This window comes from Thrips palmi, unplaced genomic scaffold (assembly GCF_012932325.1).
Source record: "Thrips palmi isolate BJ-2018 unplaced genomic scaffold, TpBJ-2018v1 HiC_scaffold_19, whole genome shotgun sequence".
NCBI lineage: Eukaryota > Metazoa > Arthropoda > Insecta > Thysanoptera > Thripidae > Thrips > Thrips palmi.
In genome coordinates this window covers 3,362,685-3,378,922 of record NW_023144628.1, presented here as the reverse complement: position 1 = coordinate 3,378,922, position 16,238 = coordinate 3,362,685, and the positions used below count along the sequence as shown (strand labels likewise).

Sequence of the window (16,238 nt, the reverse complement as noted above, 5' to 3'; positions counted from 1 at the left end):
CGGCGTGGCTGTGTGGCGCGGCCCCCCAGAGAGTCCCCAGAGGACGCCGTGGGCGACCCGCCGACGCAGCCAGCCACCAAATTTGAGCAGTGTGTCCGGCGGCGACCTCCGTTCGTAGCCCGCTGTTCTTTTCGGGTGGACCTTGACCTGTCGGACCTTCCCAGAACGCCCCAGAACGCCCCAGAACGCCCCGACGGCGGGCAGGCCGTGCTCGGCCGTGCCGCTGAGCCCCCGCCAGGCCGCCAGGCCGCGAGGACTCAGATGTCGCTGCGAGGCTCATTAGGACTGCGTGGCTGCCAGCCATGCTGCCAGCCTCGTCCGCCCCGCCGGCACAGGCGGCACGGCACGCCTTGACCCGGTCTCTGCCTCGGGGGGTAGAGGCCTCTGCCTATGCCTGGGCCCTGTGCCTCCCCTCCCAACAGTGTAGTTGTCACTCTGAACAAGGCGCACAGAGGGAGGCGGGCCAGGCCGCGCCGCCTTACCCTGCCGGCGCCTCCTTTGCTGCCGAGTGATAATTCGAGCGCAGAGTGGGACCAGGTCCCGGACCAGGTGGACGTGACGGTGGAGGCTCCCCCGCCCGGACGACGAGTCCGTCACCTCGACGGCCTCCACGGCCTCCAGTTCGCATTCCTCCGCTGCGCTGCCCGCTGCTCTGTTCGCTGACCCTCGTCGGATTTCGTTTAAATTGACTCGCCGAGGAGCGGGAAAAAGAGCTGGAGAGAGAAAGAAAGAGAGAGAGTGGCGGGAAACAATTAAAAGTGTGTACAGTGGCAAGCAATTGGCCGGCTTGCCGCCCGGACTGGCTTCGCCAAGCTTCGCGAAGCATTCTCCGCCTTGTTTACGAGGCAGGGCCTCGTCCCTCGTCGTGCATCCCAGGAATCATCCATCTATCAATCTCTTATCGCGGAGTCAATTTTTCCTCCCGGCAGCCCCCTTGCGAATTCCGCGCGCGAGCCCGTGACCTCGCTGCCCACATTCGTATTCCACTCGTACTCTTTTTTTCCGCTCTTTTCCTCTCGTTTTCCTCCATTCCTGCTCCTTTCCGCTCCGCTGCCGAAAACTATCGCTGTCGCTGGGGCCGGCCTGCCCGGCCTGAGGCTTGAGGCGCGGGGTGCGTACTGCGTTGCTTGCCACGCCGCCGTTGCTAGCGTTGCCACGCCGGCGCCTTAAATCAACTTTTATGGCCGACTGGAGACATAAAAATACGGAATGGAATTATGTTATCAGCGGCCGGCTCAGCGCTAACGTGCGTTAGCGACACCACAGCACCGGAATGAGGACGCCAAGTTTGGAGGCGAAGCGAGGCGAAGCGAAGCGAGGCGAAGCCACTGCGGTGGCGCAGGCAGACTAGAACGCGCTTGCTCGACTAGAAAAGGCGTGGACGCCTGACGGTGCCTGACGGCGCCAGAAAGACTCGGCCGGCCCCGTGTTGTCTCTGTGTCGGTCCTTGAGGCTTGAGCCTCGGGGCTTCACCATGCGACCCCCGACCCACCAGGTTAAAATAACACGCCCGGGGCTCCCCGGCCGCCCCAGCCGTGTCCCAGTGGACCCCTAGACGGCCGCGTCGGTCGGGTCATGCGACGACGACGGCGTGGGCCCGGGCGGTCCGAGCCGGCCGCCGCTTCAAGATCCGCCCCGGAGTTTAAGTCCAAGTCCCAAGTTGTAAGTCAAGTTTTGTAATGGGGGTCGCTTGCTGCCTCAGGGTTGCCGCGGTTCGTGGCTTGGGGGGGGGGGGGCGTGGTCAGAAGGCGCGGGCCACTCGTATAGGGGCACTTTGCTGCCATCGGCATCAGGGGAAGGCAAGGGGGGAAACTGCCCCCCAGAGGAGCGAGCTAGGGGCATGTGAGCGTGGCGCGGCGGGTTAGGACGGGGCGGGGTGGGGTGGGGCGGGGCGGGGTGGGGGGGGGCGGGCGTGGGGCCTAACGAGCCAGCAGCCGGAATGGAGGGGAGCATTCTGATGGTCTTGGTGACTGCAGGCCTCTGGGTGAATGATACTGCGGGGGCCACTCCACCCGTTACTGTTGTAGCCAAGGAGAAGGACGAGGAGGAGGAGGAGGAGGAGGAGGAGGAGGAGGAGGAGGAGGAGGAGGAGGAGGAGGAGGAGGAGGAGGAGGATGAGGAGGAGGAGGAGGAGGCTGCTCCGGATCGGCACTTGATACTCCTCGCCGTCCAGGTCCGCTCGCCGTGCCGCGCCGTGCCTCCTTCCGCGCCATCCGCCTGCATCGCCTCGAGATTCACTCGCCTGGCCAATGACCCAGATGCGCGCCATGGCCCGTGGCAGTGGCGTGGCAGTGGCGTGGCAGTGCCGTGGCACAGGCAGCGCAGGGCTCGCAACATTTCCCCCATTCGGGCAATCGACAGAAATGGTGATGGAGGTAAAGTCCCCTCTTCCCGGCTACGAGGCCTTTCCGGTCCACGGCCTCCACGGCGTCGTCTTGCCCCGGCTTGCCGCCCAGGCTTGCCACCAGGCCGTTCACGGGCCGGCCGACGGCGGAGCCGCGCGGCTGAGGAGGCCAACAGCGAGCAGGCCAGCAGGCCAGCCAGTGGGCCAGCCGGGCCTCGGCCAGCGTGCACTGAGCCGCGCAACTTTGTAGAGGAAACTCCTGCGCGGGGTGTGGTCGCTGTCCGCTCTGCTCACCACTGTGCCGCGCCACGCCGTGCCACGTTGATCCCGGCTCCCCGATCGGATCCGACTGTTTCTCATATCGCACACAATTGGCGTGCCAGCGGCGGCTCACCACGGCCTCGGCCACCTCGGCGTGCTCAAGGCATGCCTTCCTGCCCGGCCTCGCTAAGCAGCCGTGACCCAGATCGCGTTCGTGCCCCCTCCGCCATCGCCCTAGGCTGTGAAGCCGCGTAAAGGTAGGCAACAAGTCGAACCTGTGGGTAGGCAACGAACGTCGTCACCCCCTGAACGCGTCCCTTGGCTCTTGTTCGCGTTCCTCGCCGTGGCAACGCCGTGCGGTGAAGGCATGGTGACAGCCGGCGCAGAGGGTACCGCGCGAAGCCTACCCGGAGCGCCGGAGAATTTACTGCCGTCCTGGCGGTGCCGCGGTGACGGCAGGGGATCCGGGACTCACCTTTGTCGTCGCCAGCGTCGCGGTTCGCGGTCCCCGCCTCCTTCCTGCAACACACCGAGAGCGCGCGCGTTAGCACCGACTCGTCTCCACGGCGACGGCCTTGTCGGGCCTCGCCGAGCCTCGCCGAGCCTCGCCGAATGGCGCCCCACCCCCTGTCTAAATCATCGGCGTGCAGCGAGGCGCGGCCGACCGGAGCATTCCGCGATGGAAGGGGTGGCGGAAGGGGGGGGGGCGGAGGGCCTCGGCACTAATCTGACTCGAGGATGAGGGCCGCAAAGTTTAATGCTCGCTCTGCGCCGCTACACACTGCCTGCACCACGCCACGCCGCCACGCCGGGCCGCGTCGGGCCACGCTCCGCTACACCGGGCGGGGCGGGTCGGGGCGCCTCACGTGTACAAGCTGCCTCGCGCCAAGCACCTGCGACCCCGCCTTGCCTTGTCCTAGCCCCGCCACACCTAGAGAAGTCCACGAGCCTGCACGAGATTTCGCCCCCGTCCCCTCGGCCCCCTCCCCCTCGCCGCCGTGCCACACTACCAGGCTGTTCGGCCGAAAGCCATCAACCCGGCGTCGTGTTTTACGGCTCCACCTCAAGGACAGCGGCGCGCGAACGGTTTTGAAGCACGGCTTCAAATATTGAGAGGCTGCCGCGGTGCGTAAACCGGGGTTGCCGTGGGTTGCCGTGGGTTGCCGTCGCGACGCGCGCAGCGCAAAGACCGGGGGCGCGGCACGCCACGCCGCTACGACGCTAGAGGGACAGGAGTCGCGCGGCAATCTCAAGTTTTGATCACCTCCCCCACCCCGTGCCACTCCTAACCGGTACGTTTTGTTTTAAGGGGCCGTAATAAGTAATAACACGCGGTCTTCTTCTGGCCGGGCCCGCCAGGGCCGCGGGGCCTCGGGCCCGGGGGTTTCGGGGCTGCGCAGGGCTGCGGGCTGCCGGCCGGGGTCGTTGTGGGGCGCCGAGTTCGCAGCGCGCCAAGGCAGCAACTACTAAGAGGAAGATAAGGCCACAGAGCGGCGGAGTGGCGGCCCGGCCCGGCCACACGTCGCTCCAATACCAGGCTGCACTGTCAGGCAGTCTGCGCCGGGCCGGGGCCAAGGCGCCGCCGGTACAGGGCGCCGTCAGGGCCAGGACGCCGTCAGTGGGTCGCCGGGTGTCTGCGGAAGCGCTTCGGAACCGCCTGCCCAAGTTCGCTCCGCCCGTGGCGTGGCCCTGGCCTCGGCGTGGCGGGCCTTCGCGCCCCATTCAACGAGGCGCCAGGCTAGTCGGGCCGTGGGGCGTGCCGTGACGCGTGGAGTGGAGCGCCCGGCAGCAGCGACGCGGCAGGCCCGTCGAACAGCGGTGCGCGCCGGGTGGCCTACCCTCGACTCGACGGGCGCTCCCTCTCCCTCCACCGCCGCCTCGCTGCAGCGGCGCAGCGTAGCCTGCGGCCGGAGGGAGGAAGCAGCGTGAGAACGGGGCAAGACGCGGCCGTGCGTGTGTGTTGGTGTGCGTGTGTGTGTGGGGGGGGGGGCGCATTGCGTGCCCACCCCTCCCCCACCCCCTCTGCGCTCCGGATCGGGCCTGAATAATTAAGCACGCTGTTATCGCGAAATGACAAAAACACGGACGACACCGCGGGGACGCGCCTCCTCCGCTCGGCTGAAGATAATGCAAGGTGAGATCGGAAAGCTCGTTCGACGCCGCCCTCCCCCCACCCCGGTCGCGCGTCTTCGGGGCGCGGACGACGCCCAGACACGCGTGCGCATCTCCGCGGCTCGACAAACAGCCGCACGGCGATTGCGTCGGTGTCGCGCCGCTGTTCAGCGACAAACATTATTTCCCGCTTATTTTTTTTCGCGTGGCCGTCCCCCTTCCCCCTCCCCGCCACGTCGCGCGCGTCGCTCTGCTGAGACGCTCGGCAAATCGCACGCGCATTGTCGAGGCAGCCCTTTCTCTCCGCCCCTCGCAGAGCAGGGCCGCCGCCATTGTTCTCGCCGGGTTATCTAGATCGCAACACCATCACTCTCCTGGTTCGTCACTCGGCCGCCGCGCCGCCGCCGCTGTCTGCCTGCGTGCGTCGCTGCTGATGTCGGCAGTGGCGTAGCGGCGGCAGAGGCGGCGCCGCGCATCCAGACACGTACGTGCGGCGAGCTCCTGAATAGCGAGAGCGAAGCGGCGACGAGCAGCGGTGTAGGATGCACAAAGGCGTTTACGTGACGGCCGTGCTTTCCTCCTGGGCGACGACGACGACGACGACGACGACGACGACGCGGGTCATGCCCGACGCGCCTCGGCGTCCTTGCCAAAGTTTCCGCCTCACCTCTCTCCACTCGAGTCTCGACTCGAGTCTCGACTCGCACCGGCGGGGTTAATTCCGTAACCAGACCATCAGAGCGCAGTTCCACCAAACTCAACTTTCGTTTTTCACAGAGAAGAACAATAAAATGAAAAAGTCGAAAAAAAAAGAGGAGGAGAGTGAGAAGCAGCGCGCGCGGGCGAAACTCATCCCAGCGAAACAAAGGACGACGCACTTTGAAAACTGAAATTGATTTAACACGACGACGACTGGGGCCGTATTAAAACACACGGGAGAGAGCGAGAAAGAGAGAGACCTGCCTGGGAGCTTAAAAAGAGGAAAAGCGTGAGGCACGCAGGCTCACGGGCAGGCCTCGGGAGCCCTTGTCAATCAGTGTGTGTGTGTGTGTGTGTGTGAGAGAGAGCGTGCGTGTGTCCGTGCGCGTCACGGTAGCGGCGCTGTCTCGATTGTTTCCACCTGTAGCCAGTGTGCTGTCCCCGCGGCAGCCCAGCCCGGGCCAGCCCTGCCCGAGGCCGCGTCCCTGTCACACGCAAGCCCGCCCAACCCTACCGGGCCTCGGCCCGCCTCGGCCCCTGGCACTAATTTCCATGCTAATGAGCTGCTTACAGACCTCGGCCTCGGCAGCCTCGGCAGCCTCGGCCACCTGGGCCACCTCGGCCTCGGCCCGCGCGTGGTGGTCCGGCTGCCGATCGCACGGAGTCACCGAGCAGCCCGTCCAGCACCTGCCGCAGGTGGCGGCCAGTGAGGCGGGCACCACGTCTCCGCCAGTGCCCAAGTCGCTAGTCAGTATCTTCTGTCCTTCCAGGCGGCTGCGCGCACGCCGCGCCGCGCTCCGGACGAGGGGTACCTCACTTCGAAAACAGGTGTACACTGACTGGTGACTATACTCAATTTCCACTTTGACTAGACTGAAAATATCACGAAATGCGTTGCAAAAATACTAAAAATTACGTGGTTTTGCCGACTTTTTCAGTGACTAGACTGAAACAAGGCAGTGACTGGAGTCAGGGGTGTACACTGACTAGACGAAGTGAGGTACCCCTCGGCTCCGGATCACTCGCACCGGAAGGCAGCGCGGCTCGTTTTCTCATTGGCTGCCTCCCGCTCCCCATCCACCACCAAAAAAAAGAAGAGAGCCCCATTGGCTCTGGCTTGTGATGCGCGGGACGATAGTGTATTGTGGTGGGGAGTGTGCCGCCGATCCCGGCATGTTTTGTTTTCCCTCCCTGTGATGAGCTCGCGATGATGAACCCGCTATGGGCCTCGACGACGGCGGGGCGGGGCGGAACGCTCGGCTTTTGTCACACTCAATCGTCCAGACTGCAGGGTAATTGGACCCGCTTTACAATCGCGTCCTCGCTCGAAATAACTCGTCCTCCCTCTCACTTCGCTCTCCCGCGTACCGTCATTCTCTCTCGCCCCGCTCTCCCTCGCACATGCGGCCAACCAGCGGGTGCTGCAGCACGAGATGCCGCGATACGTCGAGCGGCGCAAGTCACATTTCCCCCGACAGTTGGCGCTGCGTCGTCCTGCGTGCCGAAAGCAGAAGTACGCAGTGCGCGCCACTCACGCCAACAACAACAACAACAACAACAACAACAACAACAACAACAACAAGACTGACCGCCCGGTCCGCCGGGCTGGGGACGCGTAGCCGTGGCGTAGCCCCTGTCAGGGAAAGCGATGACCGGCAATTCAGAGGGATTTAAGGCACAGCACGACCGGCCTGGGGAAAAAAAGGGAAATTCAAGAGACGCAACAAACAAAGAAAACATTGGCCATTTTTTTTGACACGCGCCCGCGTGTGCGTTTGTGTGTGTGGCGATCTCGGGTCAGTTTTTGTTTTGGGTCGAGCCACAGCCACGCACAAGGAATGGTTTTGTTTTTCGTCAGTTGCCAGTACTGGGGGGGTCCTTTCGGCGAAGGAGGCGAGGCGGCCGCGTTCCTTCCACACGGCCGAACGGGCGGCTCGCCATTGCCTCGCCACTGTCCGGTGTCGCCTCGGCCACGCCCTGCGTTTTTGTAAAGCAGAAGGACACGCGCGCTCTAATGTTTGCGTTGTGTTTTTATCCGATTTAGTCCAGGTGTGTGCGTGTGAATGCGCGTGAATGCGAGTCTGTGTGTTTGTCGCGCGTTCGCGTTATTTGTCCGTATGTATGTATGTATGTGTGTGTATGTGTGTGTGTGTGTGTGTGTGAGTGAGTGTGAGTGTGCGTGTGCGTGTGTGTGTGCGTGCGCGCTCGTCGCGGGGGCGCACTGGTGGCACCGCGGAGGGAAAGGGAGGCGTAAAAAGAAATACGTGAAATATGTTTCAGCGGCGCTATACGTGATGAGGCGCGCGGTATTTTTGTTTTTGTTGTAAGTTTTAATTTGCGTGTTCTGTTGTGCATTTTTTTTTCGGAACATTTAATTTATGACAAAGAGCAGCGGGTTAGCAAAGGCGCAAAGGTTCGCTTGGCCAAGAGGTGGTAAGCACATACTAACTAGGGCGACACACACCACGTGTTCGGGCCCCGCTTCGGGTGCCTTGGGCCTTCAGCCCTTCGGCCCTTCGGGTCACCATTTCGGGCCATTCGGGCCATTCGGGCCGCCCTGCGAGGCCGCCATTATTTTTCATAAAGGGCGAGATGAGATTCGAACGCACCGACGACGCAGCGCCGCGTGGCGGGGCCGTGGAATGCGGCAAAGGGCGGGCATCTGTCATGTGCGCCACCCCACCCCACCCCGCCCCGCCCCACCCCACCCCACCCCGCCCCACCCCGCCCTACTTGGTCGACAGCCAAGGCCCCGTTACCTGCTACCCGTACACGTGTCCACGTGTCGGTTTGGCAACACCAGGGAGCACGGGGCGCAAACTTTTTCTTTTTCCTTGCCCAGCTTGGTGAGGTTCTCCCTGGCCAGAGGGGGGAGAGGGAGAGAGAGAGAAAGAGAGAGAGACGGACCTAGGTCGGACCAGAAAAGAAGCCACGTCATTTTTCTCCGAGTTACACGGCCACGGCCACGGCCTCCGCCAGCAGCAGCGCTGGTGACAGCCACTTCCGACACCGAGGTGCACGCGGCGCAGGCCAAGGCCCAGGCCAACAAAGAGTGCAGCGAAGAAAGCGACGCAGCGGACGCAGCGGACCCAGGACGGAAGTGGTTACATGCCGTCTTGGGGCGCCCGCCGCCCCGCCGTAGCTCCCCGACGGCAGGGCCGCCACGTCAGTGCACGACCGAGGCAAGCGAGGCATCCAAGGCCATCAGACAGACCACGGCAATCAATGCCTGCATTCAGCCACCGTCGGGCGGGGCAGGCAGAGCCACAAGGAAGCCTGGCCTGGTTCTCGCAGAGCGGTCGGAGCGTCGTACTGGAGCGAGCCTGGGAGGGCTGGAAAAGGGCTGTGCGTGCTGGAAGCTGCGGAGGACAGGTCGGCTGCCCCGCTGTGCCCCGCTGGGCCCGCTGCTCGCGAGGAGCCCCGTGGAGTATGTTAATGAGTTTGAGACACAAGTGTCGTGCGTAGGTGCGCTACCTGCCCCTGAACTTTCGGCGAGCGAACCCAGCAGCGAGCGCCACGCCACGCCCAACCTCGCTTTGCCCGTTTGCCGGCGGTCCAGGTGGGGGACCGGTCGGAAGCCCATTTTGTTGTGCGCACGCCGGTCGGGAACTGATTGACGCACTGTATCATGAGTTCACGAGTTGGTGGTACTTTGCAACCTTCCCCCTCCCCCTCTCTCTCACACAAACACACACCGACGCACACGCATGCACGCAGTGAGTTTGGACGTGCGGTACACAGAGCCAATCAGAAAGCAGGAAACGATTCGTAACAATGGGGCTTTGCGAGGCCACGGCTCACATAGAGTGACCGCTGAGCTCTTCCAACGCTACATCAGCGCTTTCCTGGTATTGCAGCACTGTTGTAGCCATTCACTGGCGAGCTAGTCGAGAGGGTAGGCATGTGGGGCTCGTAAGTAGAGCTTGAGGCGGGCACTTACTTGTTTAAGTCCCTGCCAGGCTGGGCGTGGGTGTGTGCGTGCGAGTGTAGGCAGACATGAGGGGAGCAGACGCCTGGAAGCAAGCTGGGAAAGCCCACCAGGACCCTGTCTGTGTGTTAGTGTGTGTGCGTGAGTGTGCGAGCGAGCGTGCTCGGAGGGGGCAAGGAGCTAGGCTGTGTTCGTGCCCGTGAGGCGTGTAAGTGAGGGTGAAAAGGACGAACCGCAGGACGAAGGGCGCAGGAAGGGGCGGGACTAGGCGAGGGGGCCGAAGGGGGCGCCCCGCCCCGCCACACCCTGCCACGCGCTTGTCGCCGTGCGTTAGTCCCGCCCGGCATGATGGGCCGTGAGGCCGTCGGGCACTTGACGGCGCAGTGCGCAACCCGTGGTGCAGCAGCACTAGAAGTAGCGGCAGAGCCACGCCAGCCCCGCCCCAGCCGAAGGTGGCGCCGAGTCGCCCAAGTCGGCCAAGTCGAAAAAGGAGGGAGAGATGGGGTTTAGGGATTAGAGTGGCGGCCAACTGTAGCCAACTGTAGCCAACTGCACACAGCGGCAGACTCCGCCGCGCGTGGGGGGAAAGCTTGATGAGACACCCAGGCCCCGGCCCGGCCTGGCCCCGCCGCGCCGGTCCCCGGCACGTTTTGGCAGCCGCCTGGCGCCGCCGCGCTGCCTGGCTGCCTGGTGCGCGCTCTCCCAAACAACATCATCCCGCTCACCACACACACACACCGGGCAAAACCACGCCGCAATGGCCTGCAGCGAGCGCAGGACAGCAGCGCAGGCCATGCGCTGCGCACATGGCCGCGCTCACACACACACACACACACACACACACACACACACACACACACACACACACAGAGTCCGCCCGCAGGCCATCTAATGGCAGCAGGAAAAGTGGGTGCAGCGCAGTGACGTAGGACGACAAGGGGGCCCCCCTCGCTGTGTACCGGCTGCCCTATCAAATTCTCCGCGGGGGGTCCCCTTCGGTCCCCTTCGCCTGGCCGTGCCCGGCCCCCACCGCCACCACGCGCTGCCCGCCCCGCTCTTTCGCTCTTTTTTGCGATTAACAAGAGGAACGAGCTGTAATTAGATGGGTGTGGTCACCGAGCCAAGACGGATGACAGGCGATTCCGGCCGGCTGGTCCGACGGGTCTGACGGCGACCGCGCCACGCCACGCCGCGCCACGCCGCGGTCCATTGCCTCTGGAAACCTAGCCGTGCACCCCGACAAACGCCAACGTACAAAAAAAGAGTGGGTGGTAGAAAAAAAAAGAATTATGTTGCCGCACCTGGTCTTTCTCGCTCCGTTTCCCAAATCTCAAAAAGCGAAGTCTCGCTTTCCAAGAGACCTCTCGAGGTATTGGCGCCGCGGGATTAGAGTAACCCTTGGAGGCAGCGGTACAGTCCCAGGCAAAGCGATCGGTGGTCGGTGGTTGGGGCGGAGCAGGGGGGGGGGAGCGTGTCCGGCCGGGAAAGGGGTCCAGGGCCGCACGTTTGTTAGCGGCAAAAACGAGAAAAAAAAGAAAAGCGGACCGGAAACAAATAGCCCGTCTCATGATCGTCCGTAGGCTGCTGCGGCGGCGCTGGCCGCTCTGTCTCTCTTGCACGCCTACGGCACGCCCCATGAGCGCGACGGAGAAAGAGAGAAAGAGGCCTCCCGCTCGGCATCAGTCTGCAGGGCCGAGCAGGCGAGGTGGTTGGAAGCGAACCCCTCGGCCGTTCCGCCGTCACGCCGCGCACCGCACTGGACGCGGGGCGGCACTGCCAGGGCACTGCCAGGGCACTGCCAGGCAAGCGGCGTGGCGTTTTTCCGATAAACAAATGCGGCAGTGCCGCCCTGCCACGCCCAGCCCGGCCCGATCACGGACTTGCTCTCGCTGCCGCGGTCGGCGCAGCGCGGCGCCAGCAAGTGGGTCACGGCCGAGTTGATACACTTCCTGCGGGTGGATGCCGAACAGCGAGACTGTCTCTGTCTCTCTCGCACCCTCACTACACGCTCCATGCGTGCGAGGCAGAAAACTGCTCGGAATCAGCTCGCTAGCTGAGGGGCCTGCTGCTTTCGCACCGCCAGGCCCAAGGCCAGGCCCAGTTTCATCGGGAGGCGTATAGGAAACTCATTCCATCTCCACAAGAGGAACGCAGTCGGCATTCCGGCGGGAAAACGGCCCGCGCCAGAAAACAGGACGCTCCATACTCGTGGGTACCGGTTTCCGCCGCCATTTTTCGTGACTGTATTTTTCCGAGCGTATCATCGTTTATCAAAGAGCTATCTGTAATGGGTCGACCGGCGGTGTGGGCCGTCGACAAAGGAATACCTTCAAAGGCCGGCCGGCCTGTGACCACACGCCCGGCAGGACCCGGCAGGACCGCACCGGATGGCGGCGGTGGAAGCGAGGTGCGCCCCCCCCCACAAAATGTTGATTTATTTCTCTTTTTAATGTGTCAATTCCCGTCGAAATTATTATTTTCCCATGTCAGAAATCCATGACAAGCAAATCTCTCTTCATTTCTCTTTTGGTCATTGCCGCTTGTATCGTTTTATGTCGGCGCAGAGAGTGAAAGGTGTTGGCCCTTTTTCTAAAAAAAAAATCGCACTGTGGGGACTGGGGCAAAGTTGCTTTTTTAGGGACCTACACCAGAAGACTCCCTGTGCCATGTTGTGCTTGGCGGCGGGGCGGTCTCCGCGAGGAACGACGCCATGGTTTGAGTCGAGCCGAGTGGTGCCGAGAGCCGAAACTGAACCAAACCGCGCGAGACGACGAGAAGGAATGGGACCGCTGCGCAGCGAGCGTTCGTTCACCCCGACAGTGCCCAGGCACGATACAGCCACGGCCCAGCAGCAGTGCGGGTTACCCTTCATTTTGTGTCCCTTTCGCCGCTAATCAGGCCTCGGCCTCCTCGACGGCGGCCCTCTGCGCCCACCTGCCACTAGCAGGCGGCTCGTGTGTGCGTGCGTGCGTGTGTGTGTGTGTAAGCGTGCTCCGCCACAGCCCCTTTACGGCGGCCAAAATAAAAGCGGAGCCAGGCACTTACACTCGGCTGGCGATCGTCATTTTCTACTCCAGCAGGGATCCTCGCAGGAATTCAAAGTGAAGCGGAAAGGAAAGGAGAGTGTCCCCACCGGTCCCGCCAGCCCCCTCGGTGCTTCTGCTTGGATCCAAAGAAAGTTTCCCAGCCGCAAAAGCTTAGCGCACCGCGCGATACTGTAGTGCCAGGGCAAAGAAAACCCCCGCCCGCCCCTGTCGAGTGAACACTCTATCCCTTCCCCCTCTCCCCCGGCCAATTTGGCTCTGATAACAGCCACGCCAAGGCCACAAGCAAGCGGGTTGTGAAGCAACTTTACTGCGCCCGCTTTTTCGCTGGTGTTGCTGGGAGGGGGAGTTATTGATAATTGGGGCCTTTGTTTTTCGTAATCGGAGCGACAGGGCACCGCAGGGCACCCCAGGGCACCCCAGAGCACCCCGGGGCTTCCGTCAGACGCAGGCTTACCTCCCTGGCCAGGACCAGCCGCTGCTGTCGAGCAAGGTCCTCACACGCTCAGAAAAGGTCCACACACGCTCAGGTGCCAGTCCGCTCAGGCACAAGTCCGCCAGGTACAAGTAGTCGCGACGCGTGCAGGGCGGCCACCCTTCCCGCACGTGCACGGCACGTGACAATAATTGCAGCACGAAACTCGCGGCCAACTGCCAGGCGTGTTGCTGTGCTCCTCTCCAAGTTCGGCGCGCAGCTTTGCCAACTTTGTCTCCTGAAAACGCGCGCCTCGGCCCCAGCTTTGGCTTTGGCTTTTGGCCGCGACGTGATACCGCCGTCCGGCAGCGGGGAAAGATGAACCACGTGACAGCTGTGAGGCGTTCACACACACATACTCACACAAACACACGCACACACGCAAACACACAAAGACACACTCCTGGCAGCCATCTTGCCGTCCGCGTGACAGTAATTAAGTGTCCCTCATGCGAAAGTAAAGCCAGGCAGTGGTTGGTGTTTAGTGATCTCCCGGGGCACCCCCTTCTCTCCTGGAAGCTGGAAGCGAGCTGGAAGCAAGCTCGAAGCTCCAGGCAAGACAACCGCAGGCCGCAGGGCCGCGCAGGGTTCTCCGTCTTTCGGCCGCGAACCCACACCCACACACTTACTACACACTCACACACACTCCGCCGGTCTTCTTACGAGCCACCGGGGATGGGCTAGGGCAGGGGGCTGCGGAGGTGGTGGTGCAGCCCGCGTTTCTGAACGCGGTGCGGATTGGCCGAGCGTTTGGACAGCGCGAGCGAGCGACAACATTGAGGCGAGTAGCGCGCGAGACAGAGATAGGGACCGGGTCGGTCCGTATTCCTCGGAGCGCCCTTTCCCAGTCTCCGCTGTTTGCACAGAGCGGCAGTTTATTAAGTCGAGTTCATGTCTGTATTTGAGTCGGCCACGACGCGCCGCTGGCCGAGGCGGGGTCGGAGTGGGCCTGGAGCGGGGCGTAGAGCGGGGCGTGGGGGAGGGCGTGGAGCGCAGCCGTCTCTGGGCAGCCAAGGAGGCCCCGGAGGGCTACCCCTTGGAGAATCGGGATTCATTGGGCGGGACGGGGTCGTTTATAAAACCTGACCGGTGGGGCCGGGCGGGGCGGGCTGGGCCGTGAATACGCGATCAAACATTGATGGAGGGGCCGACCTAATTGCCGACGCACCGCGGAGACCAGCGAGCGAGCCGAGCGCCGGAAAGTCGAAAAAAGCAGCGATGGCTTCGATTGCCTGCCAGCTTGCCTGCTGGCGCAGCAGCGCCGGCAACTTTGCTGAGGAAGTGCTCGTCGGAGGACGGTCGGGAGGAGAACTTCTGCAGCCTGACCAGCCCGACCGGCCCGACCGGCACGGCCACGCGGAACCGGAAATCGCGGACTGTGACTGCCAGGCGCACGCCGTTTGAGTGGTCTTCATCGATAGGTTTCGTAAACTACTGCAAGCAAGTACGCCGTCGGGCCCGGCGCTCGCTTCGAGAAAGACGAAGACGGGGAAGAGAGTCTGCGCGAAGCAGGGCGGGCCGGCATCACAAGGCCATTAGCCTTGGGGGAAATGAAAAATAAAATTGAAAGAAAAAGGGAAGAGGTGTCGTCAAGGGATTACCAATTTTCCTGAGATGGGCCAGAAGGCGAGGCAGCTCCAGGCTCCGGGAGGAAGGGGTGGCCTCACGCCGCCGAGCGCTCTCTTTCGCTCTCTCTGCAGCAAATAAAGAGGTGCTTTCCAGTGGCGCCCACCTTGCGTCCGCTGGCGGTGCCTGGCGGTGCCTGGCGGTGCTGCCACGCCGTGCCGTGCGGCCCTCGCCATCCATTCGCCATTGGCGCGACGGCTGCTCGGCTCGCCAGGCACTTTGATTGATGACGATACTTCATTCCGGCCGTCCGCCTGCTGCTCTCTTTCTCTGCATGTGCAGCGCGACGGACGGACAGACAGGCAGACAGACAGGCGGCAGGCAGACGGGCTGCAGGGGACGCGGTGGGCCGCAGTAAATCATGGCAGTCATTGGGACGCTTCATCTGCCGACCGTCCATCTTCATCTGGCCATCTATTCACATCTATTCATCCGCGTTCGGCTCGTTCGGCCCGACCGCGTCCGGCTCACCTACACCTCGTGCGAGCAGTGGGGCAGCCAGGCAGCGAGACAGGCCCCTCCGGGCCAGCCGAGCCAGATGAGTCGAGGCGGGAAGAACTGGAAATAGCGCGGTGGACCGGACGGATGGGGTCGGCAAACTGATTCAGGAAGTCCCTGTCTCTTTCCCACATAAGCCCATGATGGCATGGAAGACAGCGACGAAAATGACTGTGAGAGGGGACTTTATTTGCAGTGCAGGTGAGAGGCAGGCTTGGCTGCCCTGGCCTGGTCGTTCATATCACTCGGCTCATCCTGCCCCGGCCGCAGGCCCGCAGGCCCACAGGCTCGAATACGGAACTCATATGTGGAGGATTTGCCGCTTAGATGTCAACCCCGCGCCTGCCCCGTGACACCCGTAAAGAAGAAATTGCCGAGGTGGTCAACTCTGTTCGATAGGATGAGTTCAATACATTGCTGCAATCGGTATCAAGATATGTTTTGCTGCGATCGGGCAACAACAACAGACACCAGCTTAAAGGTCCTCGTGCGTACAGGCAATCAAATGCTCGGTCGTAGCGAACATCTTTTCGGTTGTAACAACCGGATTGTCGACCACAGCTATTCAGCCCATCGAAGGAGGTCGTTTACCACAGCAAAGACCTTTTTATTGGGGCGTGGCGTCGTGTCAAGATGTCCCGTCTCGTCGCTGATTTTGTTTCCGCTTTGCAACACCTGCCGCCCTGCCGCCGTGCACCGGGTGGTGGTGCATGCCACATCACGACGACACAACAGGGACAAGGGAAAAAGGCGTTGCGCTGCGTTTGGCGGCGCCGCGGTGCTGCAGGCTGGCTCACTCCGAAAGTCGTTTCGCTTCCCCGCTCTCTGTTGCTCTCAATGGGCCTGCCGGTAGGGCGTGAGAGGGACGGAGCGAGATAGCGACGGCACACGGCTCTCCGGAAACTCCCGCTCGTGCCATCTTCACTCGACGAGGCTTTTCCTGCAGCGTTTCCGCTGGGATGACGTACCCATGCACCGCAAGGGCCCCTGTTTGTGTGCGTGTGTGTGTTTTTGTGTGTGCTGGCCAATTCATGCTGTGCGTAGCGTGTCACTAGAGTTCAGCCGTTTTCAACCTGCCGATTTCACAAGTACGTATTGAAAAAAGTGTCGCTTGCGGGAAGAACCCTTGGAAGGGTTGTGGGCGGGCAATACTGACGAAGCAGTAGGGCCTGTCTGACTGCCCCACTGCCTGCCTAGCTGTCTGCTGCCGTGCCAACGCGAACTGGTATAAACAAAACTCTTTGGACCCAA

The 16,238-nt window shown here is 62.7% G+C and overlaps 1 protein-coding gene across 1 annotated transcript in view; it reads right to left on the bottom strand.

The window, feature by feature from the left end:
- Positions 1-16,238, bottom strand: part of LOC117646232 (amphoterin-induced protein 2) — a 208,054-nt gene that overhangs the window by 22,663 nt on the left and 169,153 nt on the right. Inside the window, exon 3 of the mRNA XM_034387065.1 lies at positions 3,081-3,124. The gene's annotated coding sequence lies outside the window, so the exon portion shown is untranslated. The remainder of the gene's footprint in view (positions 1-3,080; positions 3,125-16,238) is intronic.